The sequence below is a fragment of the Gopherus evgoodei genome, chromosome 1, assembly GCF_007399415.2.
Source record: "Gopherus evgoodei ecotype Sinaloan lineage chromosome 1, rGopEvg1_v1.p, whole genome shotgun sequence".
Lineage (NCBI taxonomy): Eukaryota > Metazoa > Chordata > Testudines > Testudinidae > Gopherus > Gopherus evgoodei.
The window spans coordinates 215,486,314-215,500,072 of record NC_044322.1 but is presented as its reverse complement, the minus strand read 5'-3'; the positions used below and the strand labels follow the sequence as shown (position 1 = coordinate 215,500,072).

Sequence of the window (13,759 nt, the reverse complement as noted above, 5' to 3'; positions counted from 1 at the left end):
CGGTGCCGGGACCGGGATCGGGACCGGGATCTGTCACGGTGCCGGGATCCTGATCGGTACCGGGCGGCGCGCTTCGGTAACCGGGACCTGCCACCAGCTCGGTGCCAGGAGGTCGACCGGGACCTACCACCAGCTCGGCGCCGGGAGGTCGACCGAGACCGGGACCTGCCACCAGCTCGGTGCCGGGAGGTCGACCTGTGCGGCGAGTAGCGTCGTGACCTGCTCCTGTAGTCGCGGTGCCGGTGTCGCCGACTGGAGCCTGACCCGCGACCGCGCCTCGATGCCGACCGTTTGCCGCGAGTGCGACCGGTAACCGCTGAGGGGAGCGGTGCCGGGACTGCGAGCGGCGTCGGGATCTGGAGCCCCAAGGACGTCGGGACCTGGATGGTCGAACGACTGTCTCTGGGCGGCTCGCGACATCATGGGCTTGCTCTGGACACACCCGCACCGGAGGTACCGGGGGTGGCAGCCGAGTGGGCTCAGTCAGGGCAATAAGGTCCCGAGCCGAGGCGAAGGTCTCCGGTGTGGATGGGACCACTACCTCAACCCCAGATCTCATGGTGGAGCTCGGCGGCACCGGACTCACTGACCCGCCGGGCCGGAGGTCAACGGTGCTGGCGGTGCCGGCGGCGCGCGGCCGATTTCGAGGCCGGGCGCTCAAGCCGGGTCTGCCTGGCCGAGTATCAGACTTCGACGGCCTTGGCTCTGATTCCAGTGCCGGAGGAGGGGTCGGTGCCGAGAGAGTCTTCTCGGTGCCGGAGAGAGCCGGTGCCGGTGGCCGATACCACGGCCTGCGAAGCCGACGGGTCAAGTGCCCGCTCCATATGAGAGTTCGGAGCCTCTGATCCCTCTCCTTCTTTGTCCTCGGCTTAAAGCCTTACAGATGCGGTCACTTGTCGGATCTGTGCGATTCCCGAGGCACTTCAGGCACGCTTCGTGGGGATCGCTGGTAGGCATGGGCTTCTTGCAGGCCGCACACTGCTTGAAGCCCGGTGAAACAGGCATGAGCCTGAGCGCCAGGGGTGCCGGGAAGGGCTAAGCCCCCGGCGAAGAACTACTTAACAACTATTTAACTAAACTATCTACTTAACAAACTAATTAACAACTATAATGGAACTAGAGATGACGATAGATAAACGATAGAGAACTAGGAGAGCTAGGGACGTGGAGGACAGCTAAGCCGCGCTCCACAGTTCCAACGACCGACACGGCGGTAAGAAGGAACTGAGGAGCGGGCGGGCCGGCAGGGGTATATATAGAGCGCCATGGCGGCGCCACTCTAGGGGGCGACCTGCCGGCCCACTGGAGTTGCTAGGGTAAAAAAAGTTTCCGACGAACGTGCACGCGCGGCGCTCACACCTACCTGGAATGGATGTGAGCAATCACTCGAAGAAGAACTAGAGGCCACCAAATGAAATTAATGGGCAGCAAATAAAAGGAAGTTCTTCTTCACACAGCGCACAGTCAACTTGTGGAACTCCTTACCTGAGGATGTTGTGAAGGCTAGGCCTATAACAGGGTTTAAAAGAGAACTAGATAAATTCATGGAGGATAAGTCCATTAATGGCTATTAGCCAGGATGGGTAAGGAATGGTGTCACTAGCCTCTGTTTGTCAGAGGGTGGTGATGGATGGCAGGAAAGAGATCACTTATGGTTTGGAGTATGCCATCGTCTTGTCTCTGTCCAGGCCTCTAGGACTGGAAAGCCGTTTCCTCTGAGGCTGCCAGGAAGGAAGAGTTGAATGTGAAGCTAGTAGATGGGCACAAAGAGATGGAGGGATTTGTTCCCAGTCATCTCCTAATTGGGCTGCCAAGGACCTGGGTATGAGAGTCTAACAAGGGGAATGCATAATCAGCAGCCGGTTCATTAGCAACCTCCCTGTAAGGCTCTGGCTTTTCTGTGACTTTGCTGCTGTTAGGAAAGGGAAGAAGGGATGGCAGATTCATATGTGGGATTTGGCAAGGGCAGGAATGAGACTTGAATGGCTGTTACATAAGTGTTAGGTCAGGCTGGGACAGCCGGTGAGGTGAACACAACAGAACAGTGTCTACGTGAGGCTACGAGTGAGAGACAGAGAGAATGAAAGATTTTCTGTGGCAGTACAGGGCTGGGGAATCTTTCCTCAGCAAATAATGTGTCTGGATTCAGCCAGTCTCTTAAACTGGTGGTGAGATGTGGAATGATCAGGATTAGTACAGTGGAAACACTGGAGCCCCTTGACTGAATCTCCAAAGGGGAAACTGGAGCATGAAAGAACATGTCAGTAAACTGACACCAGATGGTTGCACCATGCCTGGGATGCTGCTGCCACCTGCTGGCAAAAAACATCAACCCAAATAAAGATTCATGGGGCAGGAGAATAAAAATGGATGTGAGAGGCTCCAAGGGGCTCAGGGGCTTTTTACTTTTAGCTTAGTGGTTCCAGTAGACTCCAGGGCAGGGGGACTGGCTATCTCAGGGGCTTGAGGAGCAGAATACAGGGGTCTTTCACCTCTATGGTTCCTATCACCCTCATTTCTCAACATACCTCTTTTTCACAAATACACCATTCAAAAGGTCCTTTTGCAGATAAGGTTTTACTGTTACTGCTGTTGGGCTAATTTAACTCTACAAGACAAATCAATTACCCATCTTTTTCATTACCAAATTTGTCCTTAAACACAGAAACTAAAACATTGTTCATATAGATAAGAGAACAACAGGAGCGTTAGGATTTCTGTAAGGTCAGACTTGAGGAGCATGGGCAGAGCTGTAGGGCAACAGGTGAGGATTGAGGAGTATTGACAGAGGTGCAGGACGGCATAAGAAGGGGGCACTGTCAGACCAGACTGAAAGGTAATGGCACAGTTGGGGGGTGGTTGTGTTCAACTGTCTGCACAAGTTACAACCCCCTTGTCCCAGTTTCCAGTTTGGAGCACAAGACAAAAGGAGTTGAAGGGTTTCAAGTGCATATATACTGGGCGCTTTGTTTTGAGTTGTCCCAAATGACAGGCTGAGTGTCTGTAACTCCTGTGCCTAGGAAAAACAACAATATCAGCCACAGCAATCTGGAGCCATCCTGCCATCTGTGCACCACCCGCCCCTACTACAATAATAAATAATAAATAAACAAATATGACCCACCTCCACAAGGCTCAGCCTCACCACATCTCTCACCACCACATCTCATGAAGAGAGAAACTTAGCTCCACAACCCCTTATTCCTCTGCTCCCACCCCACCCAGCACTCAGATGTCCTCAACTCCAGCTCCCACCACATCATTCATGACCCCCTGCCCTTTGGTCCCACCCACCTCCGTGCCCCCCACCTACCTGTTCCCCTCATTTCAGTGCTCGCTCCTTTGTCCCCCTCCAGAGCTTGCATCCAAGGCCACTGAACATTCCAGTCCGATCCAACTTCAGCCCAAAACAGCCCAGGGCATTGCCTTCCATGACCACTCTCCAGATGATGCCCACTTGCGACTGGCCAGGGTCCGATGCCAAAGGGCTACCCAGACAGCATGTGCTCTGGAAGGACGGAGTGGTGGGCCTGAGGGGAGCAACTAAGGTCCAAAAGTGGATCCTTCCCTCATGTTATCTTCAGCCAGCATGGATTCAGAATCCAAGAGCAGTAGCTGGGAAAGGAACCTCTGAGAAAAGGAGACAGAAAGAGACAGACTCAGAAAGGAGACAGGGTGAGACCCAGAGTGTCCTATTCCACCCTGATTCACCTCCCTGTGTTCTCTGCCCCCTCCCTTCAGTTCATCCAGGTGATTACCCTTCTTCCTCCCATCAAGCGCTGGAGTGTCACTGCCCCTCTGTGCCCATCCACACTAACCCATCCAGCTTCCAGCAGAGCCAGGCTTGAAAGGAATCTGGAGAAAGGAAGAAGAGGAACTGGTACCTCCAATCCAGCAAGATGGCATCTCTCAGGGAACAAGAACTTTGCCCTCTGCCCTTGCACTGACCCAGTGCAAAAACAACAGGATTACAAATAAGGCATTTTAGTGTTTGTGGATCCAGATTAGATTAAACTGAGTTTTAAAACACACTAGATTATTTTTCACTTTCCCCCGCCTCTTCTGGCAGCACTATAGGACAAAGGGTTGTTCGTGGTTTTCTTTGAAATTAAGGCTCCCTTAACCCGTTAACTCTTAATTTCCTGAGTTTAACATTTAGTTTTGAGAATATTGCAATGTCCCTTTCTACCCTAAATTACATATATATAATCTCAATTTTAACTTCCTTTTTATATGTTTTGTCTCAGATTTCCCATGTTGGTTATTAAACTTCATTCATAAACAGTAAAAAACCTCAAAGAATGTTAGCATGGAAATTTCAAATCATCTAAAGATGTGAAATGACTTTAATTTTAACTGTTAACGCCAGATTCTCCTGTACTTTCTAACTGCTTTAGCTTACTCTTGAGCAGCACAATGCAACTGGAAAACAGTAGCCAGCTAAAGTGGGTGTATAGGCTTTGTTTTGCCAGAGCAGTGCAAAACAGCTGGCGCAAATATCCGATTCCTCGCCCCCCGTCCTCCAAAATCCTTGTTTCTTGAATCTCCCTACACCTCCTTATGTTACCATGTATGCACTCATGCCCCTCCCAATGTCCCCTCTGCTCCTGACCTACTTGTTCAGTGGTTCTCATGCAAATAGGTGGCTTTTGAAAAGATATTTAAGATAATATATGCAGTGTAGTTGTAGGTGTGTTGGTCCAATTAAAGATTTTACCTCTTACCCACTTTGTCTCTCTAATTTAAGATAATGGTCATTTTTTGCTGTTCTTTTTCATACTGAAAGTTTATCTGTCATGAACCATCTCCCATTGTTCTCAGTTGGGCTGAAGTTACAGCTGCCCCGAGTGAAAAGGGGTAGCCCCAACCCCTGTTTTGTGAGGAGATGGAAACACTCCGTTCCACTGAGGAAAAATGAGAAAGGAGGAGGAGGAAAGAGATTTCTCAAAATGGCCACCAACTGAGACGAATGGGAGACTGGCAACCATTCTGAAAGAAAGCAATTCTTCATACAATTGTCTATAGCAGGGATGGGAACATTTTTTGGCCTGAGGGCCACATCAGGGAATAGAAATTGTCTGGTGAGCCATGAATGCTCACAAAATTGGGGTTGGGGGTGTGGGCTCTGCGGTGGGCTGAGAATGAGGAGTTTGGGGTGTAGGAGGGTGCTCTGGTCTGGGACCAAGGGGTTCAGAGGGCGGGAAGGGGATCAGGGCTGGGGCAGGGGTGTGGGAAGGGGTGCAGGTTCTGACTGGGGTGCGAGCTCTGGGGTGGGGCTTAGGATGAGTGGTTTGGGGTGCAGTAAGGTGCTCTGGGCTGGGATTGAGGGGTTTGGCGAGCAGGAGGGGGATCAGGGCTGGGGCAGGGGGTTGGGGCATAGGGAGAGGTTCAGGGGTGCAGGCGCCGAGCGATTCTTACCTCAAATGGCTCCCGGATGCAGTGGCATGTTCCTTCTCCGGCTTCTATGCGTGGAGAAGCCCCTGACCCTGCTAGAGTGCTGGAGTGTGACCATACAGCTGCTTCCAGGTGCTGCATGGTGCAGCCCCCAACCCGGATCCCCGCCTGGAGTGTTGGAGGGGTGCAGTCCCCAACCCGGTGCCCATGGCTGGGCTGGAGCACCGAAGTGGGGCAAACCCCAGACTCACTCTCCAACAGGAGCTCGCGGGCCAGCTTAAAGTGACCCACGGACCAAACTTTGCCCACTCCCACTCTGTCGTTTTACCATTGACTGACACCTCTTCGCAGCCTTTGCTAAATGAGGAACTTTCCATTATGAAGCATAAAGGGGAAAGTGACTGTTAATCCAACCATAACATATTCAAATTTAACCTATACACAAGATTTCAGTGAATTTTAACTATATGGGAAATTTGAAGACTGTGGCATCCTGCTAGTGAGATCATTAGGGGCAAACCAAGTCTGACACTGGGTGTTAAATGATCCATTTCATTATTTTTAATTCCTAATCTAAACAACAGATTTCCTTTTAAATTCTCAGAAAACTCATTCTGTACTTGAACTACTGTAATTTTTGTGAGGTTAGGTTGTATCTCTCATACCTAAAAGGACCGAATTGCTGCTTCAGCTGTAAAACTCAACTCTGCCTTAACTGGCACCGAATATTATTATATTACAACCTTAATTTTTTTTAAAGGAATATTTATTAAAGTCAAGCACTTGAAAGTTAGGAAACATCAGAATTCATGTTGGCCCCTGCACAATATGATAGTCTTATATGATTGCATATTGTTTTCTTCCCCTCTTCTTCCCCCACAGGATTCCTGCCTTATTCTGTGCATGGTATGGACAGAATGTGTGAGATTCACAAAGGTAGTTAGGTGCCTAAGTCCCACTGATTTCAATGGAAGTCAGGTGCCTACATACTTTTTTGAATCCTACTCTATATATCTTTTTATACTCACAATTCAATATGGAGGGGCGCAGCTCTACCGCTGCCGCTGCTTTGGTGGCAATTCGGTGGCAGGTCCCTGAGTTCTGGGAAGCGGCGGTGGCAATTCAGTGGCAGGGACTCAGGGACCTGCCGCTGAAGAGCCTGGAGCTGGCCCTTGCCTTGGGTGCAAAAATTCCTTGTTACAGCTCTGTGCCTGCCAATAGCTAAAAATCACTAAGAAACTGATGTGCAGAGGTCACAGCAGACGGGCATGTGGCAGCTGAAGGTGGCTGACAGTTGGCTGGTAAACGAGAGCTGGAGAGGCTTGGCGAACAAGTGCCCAAGCAGTGGAGCGAGTAAGGTACCTCTTTACCTCCACTCAGTGTGGGAGGTGAACTCTGCAGATGTGCCTTTGAACTCTAGGTCTGCACTGACCGAGGACAGTGAGTGGAGTGCAGAGAAGGGATGGGCATCCTAAAGGGAATTTTGGGTTGCAGGACTTAAGAACCTGAGGGGGAAAAGATACTGCCCATCTTACGGGAGCAGGGGTCTTCTGCTGATGGTTTAGGTTTATGAACCCTGTTTGTGGTGTTTTCCAAATTAACGCTCAGTTACTGCCCTCCTTTTGTTAAAAGTTTTTCTGCTACACACAGACTCTGTGCTTGCAAGTGGGAAGTATTGTCTCTCATAGGCACCCACAGGTGATGTGTAATTTTCCCAGGTCACTGGGTGGGGGTCAAGCTGGTTCTGTGTTGTATCATTGGAAAGGAACCCCTAGATATTGAACCCGGCCCTAGTTGCTGCTGGCTTTGCCTGGCAGAAGGGTTACACAGTAACTATTTTTTCTTCTTTGAGTAGCCTGCCGAACCACTGCTGGCGAGGCCACACAGGGGCTATTAGGATAACCTTTGCCCTATGCTGTTTGATCTTCGCTAGGACTCTGTGAATCAATGGCACTGGTGGGAAGGTGTACATCAGAGCCCCTGACCATGGAAGGAGAAATGCATTTGACAGGGAACCCTTGTCTTTCCCCTGGATTGAACAGAAAACATGGCATTTCTGTTCTGCCTGGACATGAACAGGTCCACCTGGGGAGTCCCCCACTTCCGGAAGATTGCACTGACAGGCTTTGAGTGGAGCAAGTGCCTGTGGCGAGATGAGAAGGTCTGGCTGAGGCGATCTGATAATTCGTTCCTGGTCCCTGGCAGGTGCACAGCTACCAGATGAATGGCATGCCACACACAAAAGTCCCAAAGATGGAGAGCTTCTTGGAAAAGGGCCGATGACCTGGCTCTGCCCTGCCTGTTGATATAATACATTGCAGTAGTATTGTCCATCAGGACCTATAACTGATGAGTCCCTGCCCTTCAGGTGGGACAAGAAAGCCTGGCAGGCCAGGCGAACTGCTCTGAGCTCCCTGATGTTGATATGGAGAACCAGATCATCCTTCAACCAGCGGCCATGGGTACTGGGCTCACCCAGGTGGGCTCCCCAGCCCAAGTCTGAAGCATCGGAGACCAGTGTCAATGATGGGACTGGGGCCATGAAAGGAACTCCCTCCAACACCAACTCAGGGTCGAACCACCAATCCAGTGATGACTGGATGCAATCTCGCACCCTGACTATTCAGTCTAGGTCATCCCTGTTGGGTAGGGTTACCATATTTCAACAATCAAAAAAGAGGATGGAGAACCCCACCCCCATTCCCATCCACTCCTTCCCACTTCCCGCCCCCTGACTGCCCCCCTCAGAACCCTCAACATCCCCCCCAACTCCTTGTCCCCTGACTGCCTCCCTCCTAGGACCACTGTCCCTAACTGCCCCCCAGGACCCCACCCCCTACCTAATCCTCCCTGCTCCTTGTTCCCTGACTGCCCCCCTCCTGAGACCCCCCGCAACCTAACTGCCCCCTAGGAGCCTACCTGTCCCCTGACTGCCCCGACCCTTATCCACACCTCCACCCCCAGACAGACCCCCAGGACTCCCATGCCTATCCAACTGCTCCCCTCCCCCTGTAAGGACCCCCAATATACACAGACACACCACATAATCCACAGTGTGGGGGGGGGGGGCGAGGGACCACTCGGCTCCTGCCATTGAGGGTACATGGGCATCTGCTTCGGCCCTAGCACCTGGCTTTAGTGTTTAGCCAGAAGGCAGAGAGATACTGCTATCAAAGGGAGCGCTTGATTTTAGAGTCTGATACAAACAGACCTAGCAGAGAACACAACAATAGCTCTGCCTCTGCCATCCCAGCACAGAGCCCATAAACAAGAGAGGCAGAGATGTGCTTAATACAGTGCACGGAGGTGGGGAGTAAAGACAAAGGGACAGGGCATGGAGGAAAAACAGAGAGACAGAGAGGAGAAAGTGAGGAAGAAGGAGAAGCCAGGAGGCTTTCTCTGGAGGGAAGGTCTGGGGGAGAGGCATTCAGATGTATGCTAATGAGACCCTTGCAAACACAAGGGAAAGAAGCAGGGAAGGGATTGCAGAGGACAAGTGAGGCTACTCACTCAATCTCCCCTGTGACATTGGGCAGCAGGGCCCAGGGAAATGAAAATCTCTTAACCACACAGAACTGTTAACTGCTCCCAAATTCTTTTGTGCCATGGCTGCAAGCTTAGAAGAGCTTAAGCTGTGAGATGCATGAACTTCCTCAATAAATCTCTCTTGTGCGGTGCCTCAAGCAGGTTTGCATTGTATTACCCAGATGAAAAGCCCAGCAGAGAAAGCTTGCAACTTTCCCAGCTCTTTCAGCTGCGTTTGGGGCCTTTAAATCACTTGGGATGCATCTTCCAAATGAAACGCATCAATAATAAAGCTCAGGCAAGCAGAGTGCCCCACCTCTGTGGGCTGGGCGCCGTGCAGGCTGCCTGGGCCATCTGATAGTACTTCACGCTGAAGGCCGGCTTTTATGTGCTTGTGTTTGTTGTTGGAAAGAGGCCTACACTTCCTCCCACCTCGAACCCCCAACCCATCTACTCTCCCTTGCTCCCTGACTGCCCCAGCCCCTCTCCACAGCCCCACCCCCAGAAAGTCCCCCCGCCGAACCATCCAACCCTCCCCCTGTCCCTGACTGCCCCCCCCCGACTCCTCTTACCACCATGCAGCTCCAGCTGCTGGCTGCCTGTGGAGCCAAAGTTAAACATGCTGCCAGCGCACAGCCCCTCCACTGCAGCATGCTGAGGCTGCTGGAGGCTCAATGGGAGCAGCTCAATCAGGCCCAGGCAGCCAATCAGCAGTGCCTCACTCTGCATGGGGGGAAAGAGGAAGTGGGAAAAATCCCGGACCTTTCTACCTTAGTACAAATTCCTCCCAGATGGCTATTTAGCCTCCAAGTCAGCCACATCCCATGCCATTTGGAGAGAGCATCTCGCAGCCACAGTACCCTCCTCCACCAGGGTGACAAATTCCTGGGCCAACCCTTGAGGAAGGGACTCCTTAACTTATGAGACTCCCTCCGTAAGTTCAAAATTGTACTTGCCCAAGAGGGCCTGGTGGTTCGCCACCTGGAATTGCAGGCTGGTAGTTGAATACATTTTCCTCCACAAAAGGTCCAGTCTTTTGGCCTCTTTATTTTTGGGAGTTGAACTGGTGCATCCCTGCTTGTCCTTCACGTTGGCCGCAGAGACAACCAGTGAGCCTGGAGAGGGATGGGTATAAAGGTACCTGAACCCTTTGGCTGGGATGAAGTACTTCCTTTTGGCCCTTTTGGAGGTGAAAGAGATGGATCACAGTGTTCAGAACCCCCTGTTGTGAGGGGTTGGATCACAGAAAACCCCTTGGGAATTGCCAACTGATGGGCTGAGACTACACCTGAGCCTGTTTCCCCCAGCAGCTGAGGACTTCAGTGCCCTGCCTGGTTTGAGTCAGACACACTTGCCTGCTACAAACCAAGACTCAGGTCTGAACCACGTCCCCCAACAGCTGCAGGCTTAACTGAAAACAGCTTAAGACGTGTTCCTGTCTCTAACCCTCAGATTTCCAGTTCCCAATGGGGTCCAAACCCCACATAAATCCATTTTACCCTGTATAAAGCTTATACAGGATAAACTCATAAATTGTTTGCCTTCTATAACATTTATAGAGAGATATGCACAGCTGTTCCCCCCCCAGTCCTCCTGGTATTAATACATACTCTGGGTTAATTAACAAGTAAAAAGTGATTTTATTAAATACAAAAAGTAGAATTGAAGTAGTTCCAAGTAATAACAGACACAACAAAGTGAATTACCAAAAAAATAAAATAAAACATGCAAGTCTAGGCCTAATACAGTAAGAAAGTGGTTACAGATGAAATCTCACCCTCAGAGATGTTCCAATAAGGTTCTTTTATAGACTAGTCTCCTCCCAGTCTGGGTCCAGCAATCACTTCCACCCCTGTGGTTACTGTCCTTTGTTACAGTCTCTTTCAGGTAACCTTTGGGGGTTGAGAGGCTCTCTCTTGAGCCAGCTGAAGACAAAAACAGAGGGGTTTCCCAGGGGCTTAAAGAGACTTTCTCTTGTGGGTGGAGACCACCCCCCATGCAAAATTCAGCTCCAAGATGGAGTTTTGGAGTCACATGGGCAAGTCACATGTCCATGCATGCCTGAGTTCCTTACCAGCCAGCCCACATTCCTGGGAAAACTCAGATGTGGATTGGTGTCCCCAAGTTCATTGTTGGCTTAAGTGTTTCTTGATTGTGCACTTACTGAGAACAGTCTTTTCTCAAGAAGCTGACCAACTGCTTCACTGAGGCTACTTAAAATTAAACAAGTACACAGCCAATATTCATAACTTCAAATACAAAAATGATACATGCATACAAATAGGATGAATATATTCAGTAGATCATAACCTTTACAGAGATATGTACATGGCATATGTAACATAAAACATATTCCAGTTATTTCATAAGCATATTCCCATAAGCATTATGGGGTGCAACATCACGCCTGTCATGCACTGATAGTGCAACACGGGCAGGAGTAGAGCCCGAGAGCACATTGAACAAGGTGTCTGCCTGCTTGGCCATCTCCTCCACCTCTAGGCCCAAATTCTCGGCCACCCGTGGAAGCAGGGTCTGGTGTTCCTTAAAATTGTCCAGTGGGCTGGCCCTCAAGGGTTCCTCTACTGTCTTGTCTGGGGATGAGGACGATTGTACCGCTGGGGGCAGGCCCCGGGACATCATCTCCCATGGGGGGAAGGGAGGTTTGCGGTGGGCACTCTCTCTCCTCTATCCCAACCTCCAAGTGCATTTCATGCACTGATCCTGGTGCCACTGGTGCTGTCAACTTTTGCTCTGAGGTGGAAGCAGCTGAGTGATGTGAAGGGGGCATCGGCATCACTGGTATACCCCATGCAGTCTAATAGGGCCACTGCGCTGACCACTGGCTGTGCTACCAAAGTGGTCTGTAGACGTAGATGTGGCCTCTGGTGCTCAATAGCACCAGTGGAGTCTCAGCAATGGACTGAACTGCCCTTCTGTGCTGGAGAAATCCCCTTCTGGTGACCATGGAGGGGCTGTCAGCACTTGTGTTTGCCTGATGACCGTCACCACTGGAGACAGGTGCTTGGAGTGGGAGGACAAGTGCTAGTTTCAGGGGTACTGGTATCACGACAGGGAGTGCTCCATGGGGGAGGTGATGGAGATCTGCGCCGGGAGGATGACGAGTGGGAGGGTGAACGGTGCTGATAGTATGGTGACTGGCACCTCCCCGTAGATGATTCACATTGAGATGCTCGGGACCACAAACGTGGTGCCAGTGACCAAGGGCTAGGCCCAAAGGATCTGGGCTGCGATGCCAGAGATCTGTAACGTGGAAATGGAGAATGCTGCCTTGGCTCCGGGGGGTAAGTGACACGCCATTGCACTCTGGGAGGTCTTGGCAACTGGCTTGCCCTTGTACAGAGTCTTTGCTGCTTCCTGCAACACACATGGTGCCATTGGTGGCGGTGGAGGCCTCTGCTCTCTTGGGACTGGTGGAGCTTGGAAAGGCGTCAGTGTCACCAAAAGTTTGTGTCCCCTACCACTCCTGGGAGTCAGTGGTGGATCCTTTAAGGGGCTAAGGGCTCTGACTGAGGAGGCACATCTGCGTGGCTCCAGCATGGCCGGGTGGCCTGAACTGGGTCGTTTGCCTGATGGCCTTTCTTGCCTGGTGTCGGGGAGCCACGCTTCTTAGTTTTCTTACTGGGCACCGGTGACGGAGAGTGGCGCTGGACAAAGCCCGGTGACAGGGGTGCGCCATGCAATGAGGTACTAGGAGTCGAATCCGGCCAGGATGGCTCAGAAGCCGGTTGGAGGGCAGCCTACATGAGGAGAGCCCTCAAATGAATCTTTGGGAGTCCTGGGTTGAAAGTTTTTACAAATACAACACTTGTCCTTTACATGCAATTCCCCCCAAGCACTTGAGGCAGCTGCTGTGGGGGTCACTTACAGGCATAGGCCTGTTACAGTCTGTGCAGGGCTTAAACCCCGGAGAACGGGGCATGCCTCACCTGGGACAAAGTCTCTGATGGGACTCTAACAAACAACTACTTAACACTAACTACTATAAACAACTATTTACAAGGTCCTAAAGCTCAAAATCAGAAGAGACAAAACCGCTAGCCCTTGCTATGCGAGGAAAGGCACTGTAACTACCACGGGCAGTAAGAAGGGACTGAGAGGATGTAGGGCCGGTGGCACTCATATACCGATGCATGAGCGTGGCACTCAAGGTGGTGCCACAACCGACCCTATGGGTACTACTAAGGCAAAAAATCTCAGACGACCACGCACGTGGGCACGCGCACACCTAGAATGGAATCGACATGAGCAAGCACTCAAGGAACATTTAACATTTTTATCAATGCCCTGGAAGAAAACATAAGATCATCACCAATAAAGGCTGCAGGTGACAGAGAAACTGGGGGAGTGGCAAATAATGAAGATGGCAGGTCAATGCTGTAGAGCAAGCTTGATCGATTAGTAAGCTGGGTGCAAAACAAACAATATGTTTTGATACAGCTAAATGTAAATGTAGGAACAAAGGATGTAGGCCCTACTTATATGCTGAGGGACTCTCTGCTGGGAAGAAGTGACTCTGAAAAAGATTTGGGGGCCACGGTAGATAGCCAGCGGAACATGTGCTCCTAGTGTGACGCTGTGGCCAAAAGGGCTAATGCCATCCTTGAATGCATAAACAGTGGAATCTTGAGAAGTAGAGAGGTTATTTTACCTTTGTATTTGATGCTGGTGTGATTGGTACTGGAATACTGCGTCTAGTTCTGGTGTACACAGTTGAAGGATGTTAATAAATTGGACAGGGTTTAAAGAAGAGCTATGAGAATATGATTAAAGGATTGGAAAACATGATGTATAACGATAGACTCAAGGAGCTTAGCCT

General features: G+C 50.8%; 1 long non-coding RNA gene across 1 annotated transcript; it reads right to left on the bottom strand.

Moving 5' to 3' along the window:
- Nucleotides 1-2,583: 2,583 nt before the first annotated feature.
- On the bottom strand, nt 2,584-6,168 carry LOC115635982. The gene is made up of 3 exons (XR_003996762.1): nt 5,419-6,168; nt 3,314-3,855; nt 2,584-3,016 (listed from the first exon to the last, which is right to left on the bottom strand). It is a non-coding gene; the product is annotated as an uncharacterized LOC115635982 (long non-coding RNA).
- Nucleotides 6,169-13,759: the final 7,591 nt, after the last annotated feature.